The 22,140-nt window shown below is 40.1% G+C and overlaps 1 protein-coding gene and 1 pseudogene across 1 annotated transcript in view; both read left to right on the forward strand.

Annotated features, from left to right (window-relative positions):
* LOC114566296 (basic proline-rich protein-like) overlaps positions 1-22,140 on the forward strand; it is a 173,326-nt pseudogene that overhangs the window by 106,345 nt on the left and 44,841 nt on the right.
* LOC114566763 (uncharacterized) overlaps positions 1-22,140 on the forward strand; it is a 94,001-nt gene that overhangs the window by 9,699 nt on the left and 62,162 nt on the right. The gene's annotated exons all lie outside the window — the stretch shown is intronic.

Raw genomic sequence — 22,140 nt, forward strand, 5'->3', positions numbered from 1 at the left:
CGAAAAGTTTTTCTTTTTTTGTACATCAGAATCAGAATCAGAATCAGAAAAGCTTTATTGCCAAGTACGTACACACACAAGGAATGTGTCTTGGTATCGTAGGTTCATGTCACATTAAGCAACATACACAGACACACCGAGTCGCCATATGCGGCGCCATCTCAACTCTCATCTTGACATGTTACATATGTACCAAGTTTTGTGAGTCTACGTTAAACGCACTGCAGGGGCTCAATTTTTTTTACTTTCTAGGGAGCGCTAGCAAGCGAATTTTGTGCGCCTATTCCCGAAACCCTTAAAATACGTACATTTTCGCCCGACTTGATACGACCGCCAAATTTGGTGATTTTTGAATATGTTAAGCCTCTCAAAAAGGCCATGCCCTATAAAAAAAAGTTTTTCTGTTAACAACTTTTTATCTTTAACGTCTTAAGATGGCACAGAACGAGTTTGAAGTTGATCAGATGAAATCTCTAGGAGGAGTTTGTTAAAGTACGACCTGTGGAAATGGCAAAATCGCACTAATTTCGAACTTTGAAATCAAAATGGCCGACTTCCTGTCAGGCTTAGGGTATGGCTGTAATGAAGTCTTTTGTACATGTCAACATGCTACATATGTGTACCAAGTGTCGTGAGTCTACGTTAAATGCACTGCAGGGGCTCAATTTTTAACTTTCTAGGGGCGCTTAGCGAGCCATTTTGGTGCGGCAATTCCCGAAACCCTTAAAAAAATACGTACATTTTCACCAGACTTGATGAGACCGCCAATTTTGGTGAGTTTTTGAATATGGTAAGCCCCTCTTAAAGGCAATTCATTTGACGGGAAAAAGAATAGAAAGAAAGAAAGAAAGAAAGAATAAAATAGAAACAATAATTCCTTCAGTTTCAATAGGGCCTTTGCTGCTGTCGGTGCTTGGGCCCTAAAAGTATTTATTTATTTAATTTTTTTAATGTATATGCTTTGTTGTATATTCATGTCATTGTTATCCTAAGGAAGATTATTTGCCAGGATCTTGCTGTTGATTCAAAGATAGAGCTTTATTAACACAAAATGTAATCAGAAAAAAAAGCATAGGAGACACACAGCACACACAAATATCCTACACTCATGAGAAGCCAGATCCTACAGCACCATCGGCCTCGGAGCTGTAGGTAACCGGCAGCATTCTGTCTGAATTCGGTCCATTTTGCAGACGTCTGGGATGCGTTGTCCTGTATTTCGGATCATCAGGTCTATGGTGGCGCACTTCCAAACGTCAACCTCACCCGCAGCCAGCACACTCAGTCTCGCTTCCAGCAGCTGTAAAATCAATCAATAAAGACAGTCAGTACTGCGCGATGCGTATGGACACAACACATCTATGAATGCACCTGAAAAATATTCACATTGACCAAAAACGGATCTAATCTTACCTTCTTTTCTTCTCGACTGACTCCGAGTTGAGCTCTTCACAGCTTCTGCCTGTGATGCCAGATCTGGTTTTTTCTACCTGAAGCTCCTGCGTGCTGTCTTGAAATTAAACAAGTAAGGATAAAACAACGAAAATTACTGACACACAATGGCGTCATTGTCAGCATCATGTAAATCTGGGCTTGCAAACAGCTCTGAGCAAAGATAGATCACGGCCTCGTTATGAGGAGAGGTTAGTCTGTGAAAAAATGTCCGGCTAATATTGATATCTATTAAAGTATCTATGTCCTTATACAGCAGAATGAATGAAATTAATTCAATGAAAGCATATTCTTTAAATGTTACCCTTGCTCCGGTAAGTAGCGCCTGCTACAATTTGTCTTTGAGTTGTGAAGAAGGCATACTGCTTCCTGTAAATTACAAGACCAAAAAAATACACTTTTATAAAACAACTCACCGGTTTAGCTCTGCCTCAATGAATCGCGCTGAAAGCAGCCAGGCACACAGCTGTGCTGCTCGTGTTTAAACTTGGTGGGGTTTAAAACATTACTACTACTTATAGTAGCCTGTTTAACATCCAAAGACAGTCACTGTACTTCTCAAGAGTTAAGAAAAAGTACAGACTAGCTCGCAGTTTCATTAATAATCATATACTTACGTTGTCTTTACCTTTTCTGTGTGCACATCTTCACGCTGCCCCGGGGGTGACATGGATGAAAAAAAAAAAACGCTCCATACGTCTTGAACAACTCCTGTATGTTTCCAAGTGAAATTTGAGTGTATAGACAACTATTTTACCAGTTGGCCTGAAATATTCCCATACTTTGGAAACTTTTGCTCTATCTTACTCTCTGAGTCATCTCCCTCCACTATTTTTCAAATCGAAACAGTGAAGGCGGAGCGGGTGTAGGGGCAGAGTGATAGAGAGAGACAAAGAGGAGCAGATTAACCAGCAGGGTTCGAACAGCATGCACACTGGTGTGGAGGTGAATTACAGTGAGTTTTAATGAAATACTGGGAAAGATTAATAACTATAGGACAATTGAAGTCTAGATTATGAGGCCATTTCAGCAGAGCCAACAGCTTCATATGTCATGGACATGTGAATATGGTGCTGAATTTGCCAGTATTTTAAGAAGATAAACGGTTGGGACCTTGTCATGCAGTGACAAAGCTGATATGCTTTATGTGAAGCCCAGTGTTTTGGTGTCAGCAGAAAGACTTCTCTTAGAAAACTGTACAGTGGAGCCTCTGTCTCCATTCCACCAGACAATGTTGGATGAGCAAGACCAAAGAAAGGCCACTGTAGTCATGCCACCATGTACAGTGGTTGAGCTCGAGGAGACTGTGAAATAAATCATGGAATGCACATTTTACATTTTGTGGCAAAGCCTGATTCAAACTAATTGTTGAAATAAATCGTTTTGTGTATCTTTTTTACCTAACATTGGCCATACACATCTAGCATACTTTAACTAAATAAATCAATTCAAGCTATAATTTAAGAGTCTAAAATTAGGCTATATTGAGCCTGATCTATTTTAAGAGATTTTCTTAAAATTAAGTTAATACCTTTTAAGAAAAATGTCACCTGTGGTAAAACTCTCCCTGCTGCTGCCCTGATTTGCATTTGTATAGCTCACAGCATTTTCATTTACATGTTACAGCCTCTCCTAGAATTACTGGGAGGGGGGGTCATAGGGTAACAACTGCCAAGCAAGGCCCACGTCAATTTCAGACAATTTACAGCAGTTTTTGGTGTTGCCAGCAAATTGCCGCATACAGTCATGAACCTGAAGTTGCACGACAATCTACATTGACATTTACTGACAAAAATCCCACTTATCATGCAGTGCAACCCTCTGTACTGCCTTCCATCCGTCTCTTTCCATTCCATCTTAATACAAGGAAGTGCTCTCTCCCTCTGGCGCACACCGGGACAGAATAAATCAATCAGTCTTGGAGGGGCGGTTCCGCTGCACTAAAACAGCTGATGCAACTGATGATATCTTCCACGTTGTCACACTGTGTCCAATTGTAAAATAATTTGCTATGTATAGTACAGGCCAAAAGTTTGGACACACTGTCTCATTCAATGCGTTTTCTTTATTTTCATGACTATTTACATTGCAGATTCTCACTGAAGGCATCAAAACTATGAATGAACCAATGTGGAATTATGTACTTTACAAAAAAGTGTGAAATAACTGAAAACATGTCTTATATTTTAGATTCTTCAAAGTAGCCACCCTTTGCTTTTTTGATAGCGCTGCAAACCCTTGGTGTTCTCTTAATTTTTTCACTTCACAGGTGTGCCTTGTCAGGGTTAATTAGTGGAATGTTTTCCCTTATTAATGGGGTTCGGACCATCAGTTGTGTTGTGCAGAAGTCAGGTTGATACACAGCCGACAGCCCTATTGGACAACTGTTAGAATTCATATTATGGCAAGAACCAATCAGCTAAGTAAAGAGAAACGAGTGGCCATCATTACTTTAACAAATGAAGGTCAGTCAGTCCGGAAAATTGCGAAAACTTTGAATGTGTCCCCAAGTGCAGTCGCAAAAACCATCAAGGGCTACAAAGAAACTGGCTCACATGAGGACCTCCCCAGGAAAGGAAGACCAAGAGTCACCTCTGCTGCTGAGGATAAGTTCATCTGAGTCACCAGCCTCAGAAATCACAAGTTAACAGCAGCTCAGATTAGAGACCAGATGAATGCCACACAGAGTTCTAGCAGCAGACACATCTCTAGAACAACTGTTAAGAGGAGACTAAGCAAGCTTTTATAACTTTAAGGCCTTAACAAGTGTCATAGAGAACAGAGTGTTATGTCTATAGTGGTAACTTAACAGAGTGTTAATATGTGTGAAAATCTGATGTAATGAGTGTTTTGAATGCTGGGGTGTTCTGGCCGACACACCTGGGTGATACTCGTGACAAACACAAATCTACCGTCAAGACTGAGCATGTACCTGTTATCTTCACTACAATCACCAGTCCTGTGCTGCTGTCATACTAAGCTGAACATTTCCTCCAAACTTTAGGCAGTTGAACTGATGGCACAGAGCCAGTCAATTCCTGAGACCAGGCAGTGCAGCTGTTCACATTGGCCTCTGTCACCTTTACTAAATGTTTTAGAGCTCAGCATAACTGACCACTGCTAATTGATGATGCAGAAAACAACCTAAAACTTTAAATAGTCCAAACCCCACCAAAAACATGTATGTAAAAAGCAAGAGGGTGTAGTAGTGAGAGCAAGGCTGATTGTTATCTGAACATCCACAGGTACATTCATATAGAATGGACTTTTCTCCTTGTAAATCCAGAACTTTCACCAATCTGTGGAGGTGATGAAAACAAAAGATGTGCAGAGAAAGTTCTGACAGACATGAGAGAGGAATCAATCTGAACCCAGCATTTAGCTCTTTACCCACCAGACAGTCACAGAGGATATCTACCTCTATTTGAAAAAATGACTCCAACCCTTTTCACAGTGATTTTAAGCTTCTTCCCTTTCTAACGGAGGTTTTTAGTCCCGAGGTGTAACAAAGTGGTACAAAGAAAGCTTTGTTCACTAAGCTCAACAAGCTGTATTGATATTTGCACGAATACAGCATTATTATTTATTATTTAGTTCAGATTTAAACCTGCTTTAAATCTTGCTAAACAAAATGTTCTCCTCACGATGAATAGCTTTGGAATTATTTTTACAACTGAAATTAATTTTTGTTATTGCAGAGGGAAAGTACAGATAAAAAGGAACTGTGAAACTGTGAATGGTACCCAACACTAAGGTTGGCTCACTTTCATTAATATATATCACTAATACATTTTTGTTCACTCTGTTTTCTAAACATACAAGAATTCATTATTTCCTCTCTGTTTAACTCAGTCTGAAGTAAATAACAAACTCAAGTGTTCACACTTACAGCTGACATGTCCCAACCTGATCAGGGGAAACCAGCATACCTGTGTCACATGTTATACACCGCCTACACAGTTTCAGTTGTTTCAAACGCCTCTGGATAAAACAGAAAGGCCCCCATCTTAATCACCACAGCTGTCATACAGCAACCATGTTTATGTTAAACTGGATAGGAAGATGCAGAGGTTTGCCCCCTCTGGCGGGGTAATATGATGAATGATCTAGGTGTTAACCCTTAGAGACCCACCATAGACCCATCTTTGTCTTTTTTGGAGGGACAGGGGGTCGTACATCTTTAATAAACATTTTTGGTTATGTCATAGTCTATAAGGGCTGAGAACATTATATGTTATTTGACGCAGCAGTAAAACTCATTCTCATGTTTTTGTTCTTGTGTTTTGGTTGATACCATTTGTTACACAGATCTGGTGACAATGTAACCATTTATTAATTACATTTTATTTATACTGATTTTTTCTTAATCACAATATTCAAACATACATTTGAATGTCCGTTTCTTTTTACAATTTGAATATATATTTATATTCATAATATTTGTTGACAGCTCAAGTGTGACAATTGTAGAGGTCACAGGGAGGTCTTAGTTTTAGAAAATAGTTTCAGTTATAAAGAAATGGCAGGGGGCATGAGATTTTTCCCCATTTATATTTTGTGATATGTACTATTTTTCAAAATGACACAAAGAGAACAAAAAAATAGCCGAAAATGTCTCACAGATGTTTTTTTTTGAGGAACCTTTTTTTCTGTCTGTTCCTAAGCCAACAACACGGAGAGAAAATGGTAGAAAATGGATCATAAGAAATATTTTTTTCTCACTTGCCATTGAGCAACAAATAAGATGTCAATGAAGTTCATCAAATCACTCAATTGAAGAGAGGGAGAGACACACAGAGAGAGAAAGAGAGAGAGAGAGAGAGAGAGAGAGAGAGAGACAGAGACACAGGGAGAGAGAGAGACAAAGAAAGAGAGAGAGAGAAAGAGACACACAGGGAGAGAGGGAGACAGGTCATAGGTTAACATCTGTTTTCGTTCTGTCTGTCTGACTTTCACACCTCAGATTATTTTCTCTCCCTCTAAACCAAAAGGTCAAAGTGTGTTTTTAATGTTGGATGTTGTGTTATTTTGTGTAATGACTGGAAGTTTTTCTGCCTCCTGTTCTAGTTTGACTCAGTCAGTCTGCTATCCAGCTCTGTGGAGATGGTGGGGGTAAAGTGCTCCATCTAGTGGACTGATAGCAAAACTACAGCTCATCTGTGGTTTCTCTTCCTCACACATAACATTTCATTTAGCTGACACTTTTATCCAAAGTGACTTACAATTGCTATATATATCAGAGGTTGCACGCTTCTGGAGCAACTAGGGGTTAAGTGTCTTGCTCAGGGACACATTGGTTGATGTATCGCAGAGGGAATCGAACCCAGGCATGTGTCTATCCACTCCGGTTGCCGTGGGTGATGACGCCCAGAGGTGGAAGGGGAGGAGGAGGGTTGCATCTGAGAAGCCAGATGATAGCAAGGATAGAGACACTTAAAGCAGGAAGTCATGCTGTGATTGGATCATTAATTTGTGGCCAATTCTGATTGGTGTACTGAAGAGTGAACACATCTTAACAGCTGAAAAGATTTAGGGAGAGATAGTGGTGATGGCAGTGATTAGAAGTCTTCCTTAAAGAATTTGCACTGAGCTTCCTGTCTCAGTCGGATCTGAGATTGACACCAATCACTTTAAGCTCTCTCTGATGCCTGCTAAAAAACATGCATTAGTATTTACTGACCCAGAGACTGCTGCTTGATAACGTTACACAAAGGTCTCTTTACACCCAGGTTTTAAACCTAGCAAATGGGGAGATGCAGGTTTTCAAACAAATGTTTGGTCGTCAGTAATGTTGGTCATGCATCAGTTCAATTCTTTGTCCTGTTCTCTGATCTTAACAGGGAGCCTCAATGACAAAGGAGGTCCTATTTAAACACTCTTGAAGAACTCAGACAAGATGACTTTAAGCATTTCAAGTGGATCCTGAAAGAATGGTCGTCAACCATCCCATGAAGCAAGCTGAAGAATGCAAATACGTTGGACACAGTTCATCTGATGATTCACACCTACAGACCTCCTGGAGCTGTGGAGCTGAACAATCAAGTCTTAAAGAAGATGGTCCATCACAACAGTAATTATCTGGTGCAGAGTTCATCAGCTATCAGTTCAGGAACAAAAGGTCAGTCATGGGCGGGCAGGCAGATAGATAGATACATACAGTACAGGCCAAGGACAGGACACACCTTCTCAGGACACACCTTCTCATTCAATGCGTTTCCTTTTTATTTTCATGACTATTTACATTGTAGATTCTCACTGAAGGCATCAAAACTATGAATGAACACATATGGAATTATGTACTTAACAAAAAAGTGTGAAATAACTGAAAACATGAGAGATGTGTCTGCTGCTAGAACTCTGTGTGGCATTCATCTGGTCTCTAATCTGAGCTGCTGTTAACTTGTGATTTCTGAGGCTGGTGACTCGGATGAACTTTCCTGGGGCGGTCCTCATGTGAGCCAGTTTCGTTGTAGCACTTGATGGTTTTTGCGACTGCACTTGGGAACACATTCAAAGTTTTTGCAATTTTCCGGACTGACTGACCTTCATTTGTTAAAATAATGATGGCCACTCTCTTTACTTAGCTGATTGGTTCTTGCCATAATATGAATTCTAACGGTTGTCCAATAGGGCTGTCGGCTGTGTATCAACCTGACTTCTGCACAACAAAACTGATGGTCCCAACCCCATTAATAAGGGAAATAATTCCACTAATTAACCCTGACAAGGCACACCTTATATATATATATATATATATATATATATATATATATATAAGGATTATTACGAAGACCTTTAAGATTTCTCGTTAATGAAATTATCTTATCAACTAATCACATGGCAGCTGCTTCAATGCATTTAGGGGTGTGGTCCAGGTCTAGACAATCTCCTGAACTCCAAAGTGAATGTGAGAATGGGAACGAAAGGTGATCTAAGCAACTTTGAGCGTGGCATGATTGTTGGTGCCAGACGGGCTGGTCTGAGGATTTCACAATCTGCTCAGTTACTGGGATTTTCACGCACAACCATTTCTAGGGTTAGCAAAGAATCGTCTGAAACGGGAAAAACATCCAGGATGCTGCAGTCCTCTGGGCGAAAATGCCTTGTTGATGCTAGAGGTCAGAGGAGAATGGGCCGACTGATTCCAACTGATAGAAGATAAACTTTGACTCAAATATCCACTCGTTAAAACCGAGGTATTCAGTAAAGCATTTATGAAACCACAACATGAACAATCTTGAGGCGGATGGGCTACACCAGCAGAAGACCCCACCTGGTACCACTCATCTCCACTAAAAATAGGAAAATGAGGCTATTTAGCAGCTAGCGTGGACGTTAGCCCGACTCCGAGTACAAGGACCCACACCCAACCTACACTCCACCAGATGACTGGTTTAAGGACCAGGCTAACTATTGGTATTGTGCTTTACTTAAAAAAACATAGTTTACAGAAGGTCTACCTACCTATAGGCTTCCGGAATTTCTGAAATGTACTATATTTCTAAATATGCTATTGCTACACTTAATGGCAAAAATTGCACTGGTCTGCTGGACTTTGTTGAACAAAAATAAACAATATTTTGTTGCTAAAGCTTATGTATTCAGTCATTATTCAATGGTATACTAAATATCCATGTGAAAAAATTACTTCTCACTGTTCTCAGGTCAAATATTTATGCAATTAAAATGCAATTAATTTCACTTAATTAATTACAAAGCCTCTAATTAATTAGATTATTTTTTTTAATCGAGTCCCAGCCCTAATATATATATGTATGTGTGTGTATATATATATATATATATATGCTCAAACAGATGTTTATAACCACTGTAGAAATATTGTACATATTACTTTAAATATACAGGAAATGGTTTACAGTGTAACAACATTTATTGAGGCTTTTGTTTACTTCAAATCAAAGAATTCCCTTAGTGATAATAACTTATCATTTCCCGACAAAATATCATTACACTCAGGACTCAAGACACATTATGACACACTCTTTTTTAATTAGTTTTTAAAACAGCACTTGAATAAATAGTCAAAGCAGGAGCAGTCGGAGCAGCACATATAAACAGTTATATTATCACCGCCGTCGCCACCTCTGCCTCCGCCCTCTCCGCCACCTCCTGCTCCGCCACCTCCCGCTCCGCCACCTCCCGCTCCGCCACCTCCCGCTCCTCCACCTCCTCCTGGTAGTGGGGCTCTGTTTTCAACCCAGAAGTTTTCTTTGATGACAATAGAGACAGAGGGAGATTTAGATTTTTAAGCAACTTGATTCTATCAATGTTCCATCTCGTTATTTACAAAATAGTTACTTTTCAACAGGCCAATGAATACGTACATATATATACACTTAAATACAGGACATCAACTCCTGAGAAAAGATGAGTTGGTCTTCTTCAACAGAGCACAACAGATCACCATAGACCCAGATCACACTGAACTGATCCACATCCTTCATCTCCTTATAATAATTAAAGTCACTCCTGATTGTGGCTTTCATCATCCGAGTAAACAGTAAATTCGCATCCATCTTCCTTTCTGCTCACATACACAGCATCTTTGATTGGCCCAAGATGAAGTTTAAATGTCCCATGACATGGTGCTCTTTGGATGCTTTTATATAGACCTTAATAGTCCCCTAATACTGTATCTGAAGTCTCTTTTATATAGACCTTAGTGGTCCCCTAGTACTGTATCTGAAGTCTCTTTTATATAGACCTTAGTGGTCCCCTAATACTGTATCTGAAGTCTCTTTTATATAGACCTTAGTGGTCCCCTAATACTGTATCTGAAGTCTCTTTTATATAGACCTTAGTGGTCCCCTAATCCTGTATCTGAAGTCTCTTTTTATATAGACCTTAGTGGTCCCCTAATACTGTATCTGAAGTCTCTTTTATATAGACCTTAGTGCTCCCCTAATACTGTATCTGAAGTCTCTTTTATATAGACCTTAGTGGTCCCCTAATACTGTATCTGAAGTCTCTTTTATATAGGCCTTAGTGGTCCCCTAATACTGTATCTGAAGTCTCTTTTATATAGACCTTAGTGGTCCCCTAATACTGTATCTGAAGTCTCTTTTATATAGGCCTTAGTGGTCCCCTAATACTGTATGTGAAGTCTCTTTTATATAGACCTTAGTGGTCCCCTAATACTGTATCTGAAGTCTCTTTTATATAGACCTTAGTGGTCCCCTAATACTGTATCTGAAGTCTCTTTTATATAGACCTTAGTGGTCCCCTAATACTGTATCTGAAGTCTCTTTTTATATAGACCTTAGTGGTCCCCTAATACTGTATCTGAAGTCTCTTTTATATAGACCTTAGTGGTCCCCTAATATTGTATCTGAAAAAAATCTTGACCAACTGCCACTTTCCTCATTTGAAAGCCATGATGTCTCTCTCTCATGGGTGGGCCAAATTCTCTGAAACATATTTACCAAATAATGATAATGGAGAGGTGTCTCCAAATACTTTATGGGATGCAGCAAAGGCAGTCGTTCGAGATAAAATTATTGCCCTCACTGGTTTTCGGAAAAAGGAAAAACAGAGAAGACTTGTTGAACTACAAGACAAATGAAGTCATTAGAAATTAGACACACTGAGCAAAAAGACCCTCAGATATTAACTAGAATAACAAAATTAAACAAGACATAAATGGTATATATGATGAGGAAATTCAAAACAACTTAAATTCATCAAACAAAGGTATTATGAGACGGAGGATTATTATCGGAGGATAGCCAGCGTGCTTTTGAATTGTATTATAAAGACCTATACACCCAGCTGGCCATGGCTGATATTATAAGGAAAGAGTATTTTCAATGTTCACTAGACATACCATCCCTAGGAGAACAACAAAATAAAGAAATTATGGCTGAAATAACAGCAGAACTGAATAAAGCCATCTCAAGGTGGAAAGCTAATAAGGCTCCGGGTTCAGATGGCTATCCGTCCGAGTGGTATAAAACATTTAAACTTCAAATAACACCTGTTCCGCTTAACTGTTTTAACCATACATTGAGAACAGGGGAAGCCCCCCGTTCATGGAACGAGGTAGTTATCTCTATCATCCCAAAACAAGGAAAAGATGAAAAGGCATGCAGCTCGTACAGACCAATATCAGTCTTGAATGTCCACTATAAATTGATTGTGTCAATCCTATCTAAGAGACTGGAACTCATTGTCCTGGAGCTGGTAGACTTAGATCAAACAGGCTTTGTATTAAATAGACAGAAACAGGATAATATAAGGAGAATACTACAAGTGATGAGTCATATTACATCAGAAAACATCAGTGCAATGTTGCTCCTCCTAGATGCCAAAAAGGCATTTGACTCAATGGGTTGGGAATACCTATACAGGGTACTTGCAAGATTCAGCTTCAAATACGGCTTCATTAAATGTATTAGAGTTAGTTTTGTCTTGTTCAGTGTTTTCACCATTAGAACGTCAAAAGCTTTTCCTGATGCATTTTCCAGAGAGACAGCCCGCACCGGCTCCAGCAGAGGGCCCCACAGGCTTCATAATCTGAGAACAAACCAAGGGCAGGATACATGTCGTTCTTGTTCTGCAGCATTGACCCAATTCTGTAGGAGTCTAGGAGGGACCATTCATGTACAGTCAACTTATGTCTCTCAGTACTCCAGAAGTTGCCTGATGATTCGGACCGACCTGAGACCAAGTCGAGCAGCCAGATGGGCCGGGTTGTTCAGCCGAGGCCCAGCCACCTCCACCACCTGACCCAGAGTAAAAATCCAGTTTTCAGCACCCTGGACAAAGTTGCTCCTCCTCAGCCAGGATAGTCCAGCACCGTCCCAAACAGCACAGGTTCCTGCAAGAGCCAATGCAGAGAGTCCGCCTGCTCCACTCTCTGTCTCCTCAGTAGGTTCTACACGATAAAACCATTCCTATTAAAACCCAGCAGAGACAATTTTTTCATGTTGTGGGTGTCCATTAAAAACTAAAATCCAGGCAGAGGCTTTAAAACACTGCAAGATGCAGCAGGATAAAGGCCTCCACAAAACATTTATCGGTCCAGTGAGAATCCTCATTAGAAACTGGAGGTGGAAAGCAGCGCCTGTGCTTGCTAGATGAACCAGTCCTTGCCCTCCCTCCTCTTTCAACATAAAGCCTCTGTACCTGGGACAGGAGAGCGGCTGGGGATCAACGCAGGCCATTTGGTGCCACAGGGCAGATGAGACCAAGTTATTTAAAATGGGGAGGCGGCCTCGTTAGGACATTTTGGGCAGTAGCTACTTCCATCCATTGAGCCGACCTTTTACACTCTCCAAAACATTGTCCCAGTTCTTTCGTATGAAGGTCTCATACCCCAGGAAAACTCTAAGGTACTTCAGTCCTCCCTTTTTCCAGACCAAAGCACCTTGTTGGGGACAAAAAGTCTGGTTAAACCTGATTTTAACCAAAAGGCCTCAGATTAAACTGACCTCTGGATACAGGACACACATGTGCTCAGAGACAAAGGAATCTTGGCCTGCATGTAAACCCCAAAGCCGGGGTAATTCACACCTCTATGCGAAAGTGCCAGCCAGAAGGGAAACTCCTCACAACTGGCAGGAAGTCAAAGAACTACAAGATTGTAGTCTTCACCCTTTCAAGAGTTTCAAGTCTTCCTATTATATAACACAGCAGGGGGTCTTAACCTATAAAAAGCCTGATCCTAGGAAAAGTCTCGTCTTCCATTGCAACTCCGTTGCTGAGGGGAGCGCGCAAGCGCTTGTGCTGAACTTCCATTTTCTGGAGAAAGTGGATTTTATTTCGGTGGATCCTTGAAAACGCACCAGTGTTTTCATATTGCAAGAGAAGGACAAACAACGTTTTTCTTCTCAAAGTCGACTAAACTTCCCCTTTTCTGCCTTTTTGGAGGAAGTTTTGTTATGGAAGTTTCCTTTGCGGCAGGGGGGGAAATTTCAGAGTTTAGTAAATTGAAACAAATAAGACAGACTGAGACTAAAACCAAGTTGGGTTTTTGTATTTTATTAAAAAAGATATATTTGCAAATAGGATCAACATGATTTCACAAAAGGCCGCAGCCCAGAGTGGAGTCAGTTTCTCAAATGAGTGCACAAGAACACCAGGCTTATATACATCTTCAGAGTGACAACACACACGCACTTAGATTATTATGACGCTACAATTTTGACAGGCAATCTGATACACATGAAGACAATCAGAGAAATACAAGAGACATCTCGGAGCCATCTCACCTCCTCCCTGTATGACTTTCACCCCCCAGTTACATCTTAACTGGCATGGGAAAACATGAGATAGTTTTGGGGTGACCTTGTACCTTTATCGGTTCAGGCTAACAGAGCTCACAAAATGTTCCAGACTGGATGTCTCACAAAGTTAGAATCAAAATCTACATGTGGAAAATGAGATAAACTCTTTCAGCATTTGTGAGAGCAGTAAAGTAGAAATAAAACAAAAAATATAAGGAATTGTGCTTAAATGTAATTTTGCCATTACATTTTCTCCGTGGCTGCTGACGAGCGCCAAGGGATTCGTTCTGTTTCATTTCTGTGGAAATCTCTGGACAGAAACAAACGGACTGAACACAGCGTAAGGAGGCTGACGTCTGGGCAGAGATAAGTAGTGTGTTTATTAATAAGCAAAGGGTTCGCTACCACTTGTTGCCATTAAGGTGATCTGATTTAATCATGTACTGGTCCATATGTGATTATTAATCTGTTCTGTGAATGTATCAATAGATCATGGTACTGTTGATGTTGTGTTAAGTAGCTGGTTAAAACCATAAGCGCTACCTGCTTAATCACTCCTTTCACAGAGTTTTAATTACTGTCTGCGATAGAATCGCGAAATCAGCTGTTAGCCACTGGAGTGGTTATAATGACCAAAGTTTCCCTCAGTAAGTCAAAAGTCTCAGTCTGTCCTAACTACACGTGTGGTCCAGACCTGAATAGCTGAGGGGGGCGGGTCATTATCGATAACTAAGATCAGAGTGCCTCTTTTCTTTACTCTTCTTCTCTTTCTTCTTTTACTAACACACACACAGACACACACGACACAGGCTAGCCGCGTAGCTCCCGAGCTAACGCTGTAGTTTAGCCACGTGGAATCGGTTTACGTTCGTACAGAGCTAACACAGGAACTAGCTCCCATACCGGCTAAGCGTGCGCGTTGCCTAGCAACCCCCCGGCTTCTTCGGCCCTTCTCCGTGCACCCAGCACCACTACCGCCCTCTTGAGGCTAAATAGTTTTGTGCAGCTCACAGGAGTAGCCATTTTTGGAGTTGTTTTTGTGTTAGAACTACATTTCGACACCGCCCCTCCTTTTTCACTCAATCTCTCTCACACACACACTCACACACACACAGACACAGACGTGTCCATGCTGCTTTGTTTTTGCTTTGTTTTTGGTTGTGATATTGTAAAAGGTATATAAGTTTATTATCGAAGGATTATTGATTAGCTACTGATAATTGTGACGATAATAAATCTTATTATACTTAATTAGCAGTTGCTTGTGATTATTTGTGTACTTGTTGTAATAATTGCTGGTCGATCAGGTCCGTGCTTGGATTCACCCCTTCCTTTATTTCCTTTTTAAAGGATTACCACAGAAAAGAGACTGTTCCACAGTTTGATTATTGGTCCCTGACTTGCAGGGTGGTGCCCCGTTTTGATTGTTTGTCGATTTGATAAAATTATTAATAACCATATTCATAACTTTATTAATATTGATAAAACATCTTTGATCATTTGCCAATGATCAAATCTGTACCCTACGAGAATCCTACAACCTTGAAGCCTGAGCTGATCCTGCAAACTCTCCCCCACCGTCACAGCCTCACTCTTCCCCCAGTTCACGCTTGCAGATGAAACAAAACCAAAATCTTTCACAGTATATTTTAAAACATCAATATCTCTTTGTGAGTTTACCAAAACAATCAAATCATCTGCATAAACAGAAAACTTAAAAGAGACAGGACACTGAGGGAAACACACACCATTCAAATTATTTCTTAATTTGTGGAGCAGAGACTCGATGGATAATGAATATAACATTCCTGAGAAAGAGCAGCCCTGCCTCACCCCCCTCTTGATGCTGAAGGGAGCACCCAACCCGACATTTATCTTGAGATCACTCGCAATGTCACTGTAGAGAACCTGGGTCATGGCTATAAAACCAGGGTTGAAACCAAAAGCAGCCAGAATCTGCCAAAAATACTGATGTTTAAACCCGGTCAACAGCCTTCTCCTGGTCTATGGAAATAAGACCAGTTTCAACAGCCAATGAACTAGAGAGGTCCAAAACATCACAAATTAAAGTGCCATTGACACTTATGAGCCTGCTGGGCACACAGAAAGTCTGGTCAGGGTGGATAATGGACACCATCACCTCCATCAAACTAAGGGCCAGGGTTTGGTGCACAGCAGAGAGACTGGTCTCTAGTTCTTTAGTTCATGTAGGTCCCCCTTCTTAGGTAGCAGGGTGATGACGGCCCTCCTGCAGCTCAGAAGAAGTCTTCCTTTCTGGAGACTATTGTTTAACACCTCAAACAGGTCCTGTCCTAAGATGGACGAAAAAGGCTTAAAAAAAGTCCCTAGGAAGGCCATCCGTCCCCAGAGCTCTACCGGTCTGCAAACTTCCCATAGCTGTGGTCAGCTCCTTCAGAGTTAACTCTGCTGCCAGCTGGGAGTTTTCCTCTGTGCTTACCTGAGGGAGACCACTGAAGAAGCTGCTGTGCACATTTGGATTATCTGACCACTCATTCTTAAAGAGGTCTCTGTTGAAACCGGCAGCAAACTTCCTCATCTCAGACGAGTTTGAGACTTCAGAGCCACTAACCATTCGTAAAGAATGAATGATCTTCCTTTGTCCATTATTTTTTTGTAGCCCAAAGAAGAACTGAGATGGAGCATCCATCAGTGAGACGTTCATAAACAACTCTTTCGCCAACATTTAATTTTTGATGAACGGTGGAGCATTTGAGATCATTACTCTCATGGCTGGACTAACCAGCGGGAGAACCGGAGTGAAAGTGTCTTGGATCACTACACCGCTCTCCACCACCTCCCTAACTTTAGAGGTACTGTCTAGGAAGATAATAATTGCTCCGTTCAAACGAGAAGCAGACTTAATGCTGCTGAACCCAACCACCTCTCCCACCGCTAGATCTGCCACCTCCACAGAACATTGTACAACTGGGTTGAGTTTGATCGCACAACGCCAAGACAGCTTCTCAAACTCAGCTGCAGCGACTTCCGCCACTGGCTTTGTGCCAAACAAAGACACGCCGCCAGTTACACCACCACCAACCCACCAAAACTCTAAAAACACCACTTACTAATGAAAAGAAATAAACAGCACAATCCAAGCTTTCCACACTCAGTCCGCCATTCACTCAAAGAGAGAGAGGAGAGAGAGAGAGGGAGGGAGGGAGAGAGAGAGAGAGAGAGAGCGAGACGTTAAATGTGCAGCAAAAGTTTTACTGCCAATATCCAAATGTCAGTTACCTGGTGCGGCTCTGTTTTCAACCCAGACAGTTTCTTCGATGAAAGCTGAGAGAGAGAGAGAGGGAGAGAGATTTTTAAAGGAACTTTATTCTGTCAATGTTATTAATGTTAATTATCTCTTTTCAACAGGCCAATAAATACGTACATACATATACACTTAAATACAGGACATCAACTCCTGAGAAAAGATGAGTTCAACACATCACCATGGGCACAGGTCACACTGAACTGATCCACATCCTTCATCTCTTTATAATAATTAAAGTCACTCCTGATTCTGGCTTTCACCATCCGAGTAAACAGCAGATTCACATTAATATCAACAGAGCAGAGGTGGGTAGAGTAGCCAAAAATTGTTCAGAAGTAAAAGTACTATACTTCAGAATAATATGACTCAAGTAAAAGTAAAAACTCGTCATTCAAATAATTACTTGAGTAAGAGTAAAAAAACTACTCAAGTACTGAGTAACTGTTGAGTAACGTCTGATTTATTTTTTAACACAAAAATACTAAATAATCATCTTTAGGCAAATTATAGTTCAACCAATCAATAAAATAAATTAAAATTAATTAATTACAAAATAGCTTAAATCAAAATAATTCAGGTAAATTCAAGTACTTAAGAAATAAAATCAATAAAAAAATAATACATAAAAAATAAACAAGCACAAGTAACACAAATTTCCAAACCTTATACTTTTTCACCAGGCTCTGCAGGCAGAACTAGAACAAGGTATTGGAGCTGCTGTTTGGCACTTTTACTAAAGTAACCATTCTTTCATTATGAGGCCAGAGGCCTGGACTATGAAGCAAGATTTGGGGTTAACGAGGTAACTTCAGGTTCAACCCAGGGATTTGTGTATCACGAAGGTGGATCACTTGTTCAATCGCCGTGGTAACTCATGCTGATCACCTAACCTGGTCAGAGATCAACCGCTGTAAAAGCTCCGCCTACTGACCAATCAATACTCGATTGATAACGGCGTCACTGTTCTTAGAAGATCGAGAGAGAGAGAGAGAGAGAGAGAGAGGGGGAGAGGGGTGCGCTCATAAAAGTTAAAACATTTAGAGACCGACAACCCCATAAACATTCCCTGATGGGTATATTTATGAAATATATAAATTTTAATTACATATCGTCTATTTCTCGGCTTCTTGAGCCGTGTGTCGCCAATGCACACAGCGGTTTGAATTATGTTTTTTATATTTTTTATTTGCTCTCACGATAGCTTCCACTGCCAGGGTTGCAACTGAAATAAAAGGCTAAAGCAACGACAGTTTATGGAAAGAACAAGTGTAATTATGGTCAGATCTTGGTCCTGACTGATGGGGAAGTGATATTGATAAGCGTTGATTTACGCATCAGTGTCGCTTATTTTTTGTTGCCAGCTGACAAGACTGCACAACTACATTTGATTGGTGAAACACAGTCACGTGGTAGAGTATTTAGCGGAAGTCTCTAAATGCTGGAAGTCTCTAAAGGAAGAAAAGTAAGGAGCTCATTGTAGCCTAATGTAGCGGAGTAAGAGTACAGTTTCTACTTCACAAATCCACTCAAGTAAAAAGTAAAAGGTATAGTCATTTAAAACTACTCCTGGAAGTATAATTTTTTCAAACACTTACTCAAGTAAATGTAACGGAGTAAATGTAACTCGTTACTACCCACCTCTGCAACAGACTCATCCACCTTCCTCTTCCTGCTCACATACACCGCCATCTTGGATTTGCCCAAGATCAAGTTTAACAGCTGACATTTATGTCTCTACTTACTGTACCGGAACCCGAGGATGAACATTTATTTGGAGAAACATCCCCTAACTCCTAACTCTCCACTGGAGGTCGGCTACTCTTTTAGTTAATGGTGGTTTGTATAGACACAGAGAGAGAGAGAGAGAGAGAGAGAGAGAGAGACAAAGAGGCAGAGACAGAGTGCTAATATGTCAGTTACCTGGTGTGGCTCTGTCTTCAACCCAGACGGTTTCTTCGATGAAAGCTGAGAGAAAGAGAGAGAGAGAGACAGAGAGAGAGAGAGAGAGAGAAAGAGACACGTTACGTGTGCAACAAGAATTTTGTTTTTTGTTACCGGCAATATCCACATGTCAGTTACCTGGTGGGGCTCTGTTTTCAACCCAGACGGTTTCTTCGATGAAAGCTGAGAGACAGAGAGAGGGGGAGAGAGAGATTTAGATTTTTGAAACCAGCTTTATTTGCCGCTCTTTTTCATTCCATTCCACAGCTTAATAAATTACATTTTCAGTTACCTGGTGAGGCGTTTTCTTCGATGAAAACTGAGATAGAGAAAGAGAGAGGGAGAAATAGAGGGCGAGAGAGAGAGATAGAGATAGAGAGAGAGAGAGAGAGAGAGAGAGAGAGAGAAAAATTATGTGTGCAGGAAGAATTTTGTTATCAAGTTCAATATCCAAATGTCAGTTTTAGCCAAACAATATGTCTGTAAGTTACATATATTATTGCCCCAGCAGCCGTCACTCATCTTGACAGATGGATAGATCTAAAAGAGGAAAGCAGAGATAGTAGGCAAATAAGATAAGAATATATATAGTAAAATTAATAATAAAACAGCCTGGTTTCTGGTGATTTTCAAAGCAATAATAAAGGCACATTTTGTTTTGATGACAATGACTTATCCACTGATGGATTTATTTACATTTGAAACAGGAGTTCATTATTTTGATATGAGTAATCACATTTTGCAGGTCACATACAGTAGAGTGGTGTGCTGAATGTACCACGTGTGTGTGTGTGTGTGTGTGTGTGTGTGTGTGTGTGTGTGCGTATGATGGTGATTCCATTCCACCTTGGTCTGAAGATAAGAAGTATTTAAGGGTGTAACTGGTGCTACAGAACATTAGTAATACGATTATATATATAAACTTTATTGCAGACACAGGTCCATATAACACATAATACAATATACATATTAGTTATTATAAACTAAACCATTAGACACTTTTTACAACAGAGATATGAGTCAACTCTTTCTACAGTGTTGAGTTTGCAGCGCAATGCCAGAGTCCCTCCATAAATCTCTCATTTTAGTGTTTTCAGGCGCACCAGTAAGAATTATCACCGGAAGAAAATAAGATTTATGATATTTTACAAAGTCAAAATTTCCACTCTGTCATTTGGCTACCATCAAATTCACCACGCCGCGCAGATTTAATAGATATTGACCCTTTTATAAGTTTTCTTACGTGAGGTTTAAGCATTAACAGCATTCAAAGAAATGTGGACTTCACGGGAAACAGCTGTTAACTAAATTAAGCACAAACATAAAAAAATATAAATAAGTTATTAAACATTGAGTCCTAAAAGTCTGGACTACTTAAATGCTTTGTTTTTTTGAGTCTGGTTCAGAATCTGAACTTACCTTCAGTTATTTGAGGAACATTAAAATGTCAAAACATTATTCTCTCTCTCTGCTGTGTCACTACGCTGATTGAAGGATAGACTGTGCGCGATGAAACTGCAGCTGCATGAGGACTGGGTGGTGTCTCTGTCCCTCTCTCTCTTGTGTGTTTGTTTGTGTGTGTGTGTGTGTTCAGAGAAAACAAAACTAAAAGTCCCTTTCCATAAAGAACCAGTTGGTTCAGACATTGTCGTGCAACAGCATCACCTGATGTGTTCCTCATATCAATCATTTCAAGTTCAGTTGTGTTGAAACAAATTCCTGAAATATTCTCCCACTCTTCTCAGACTCCGGCTGCTGCCACTCAGCAATGCTTTTTCTAAGCATCTGATCTCGGTCCAATGGGGACGAGAGAAGCTGCAAAGTCACATTCAGGTCATGACCTGCTTTGTCTGACAGAAGGGTGTAACTTTGGGTTTAACATTGACATCTCCAAGTCACTCAAGTCAGTGAGGAATCAGGAGGAATGATAATTTGGTATAAATCTGAATATACCTATTCCACAGAATTAATCAAAAGAGGTGAATTTTATATTAGCTGACAAAGACATATTCATTTGCTTGATTCCGTGTCTGTAAGAAGAAGCTGGCACAGAGCCAGAAGTATGATGAAACAGAATGTCAGACCCATCAGCAGATGAATGTGAAACAGTCTATATGGACAGACATGTTCCGGGACCTCCCTACGTAATTGGAAATCTCAACGTTAAACCCAAAGTTACACCCTTCTGTCAGAAAAGCAGGTGGAGAACTGAATGTGACTTTGTATTTTCTCTCGTCCCCATTGTCTGAGATCAAACTCTTAGAAAAGTCACCTAACTGCTGAGTGGCAGCAGCCGGAGTCTGAGAAGAGTGGGAGAATAACTGTGGAATTTGTTTCTACACATTTAAACTTGATATGATTGGTATGAAGAACACATCAGGTGATGCTGTTGCACGACAACACTGAACCAACTGGTTCTTTATGGAAAGGGACATTTATTTTTGTTTTCTCTAAAGACACGCTCTTTACAGGAAATTACACACACACACACATATACACACACACACACACACACACACACACACACACACACACACACACACAGACCGAATACAGATAGAAAAGTGTTCTCTTATAGTTTTTTTTCCAATTGCTAACACACTAAAATGACATGCATAGCACAATTATTTTAACTGACACACAGAGAGCAAAACCTCTTCTCAAGTCTCCAAAAGTCTAAACACATGTTCTGCTTTACACATATTTTGCAATTCAAAATGGCACTTTTTAAATGCACTGAACACGGTTCTCTGCATAAGACACAATCTGACACAAAGTCACCATTTCAAAACACTGCCATTCAAAATGACACTACATGAGCTGATTGGCCTATATATATATATATATATATATATATATATATATATATATATATATATATATATATATATATATATATGCCACCTGGCCAAACACCTTAATGGTTAATTGTACCACTTTAATCAGGAAGTAAGCAATATGATGCCTCTTTTTTTATATATATCTTTTCTGCAATTTTCTTTTTAAGTTTACTGTTTTTTGTGAGCATATTTTTGTTCAGTCCAATGTAAATAAATCTGCTGTGCATATGTGGCACTGACTTGTTTGGTGAAAAAAAAAATGTTTCAACAGCGTGTGTGTGTGTGTGTGTGTGTGTATGTGTGTGTCTGCAAATATTTCTGTGCATGTGAACAATCTGAAGAATTTTCTACAATTTTAACTATTTTAGTATTATGG

This window comes from Perca flavescens, chromosome 13 (genome assembly GCF_004354835.1).
Source record: "Perca flavescens isolate YP-PL-M2 chromosome 13, PFLA_1.0, whole genome shotgun sequence".
NCBI lineage: Eukaryota > Metazoa > Chordata > Actinopteri > Perciformes > Percidae > Perca > Perca flavescens.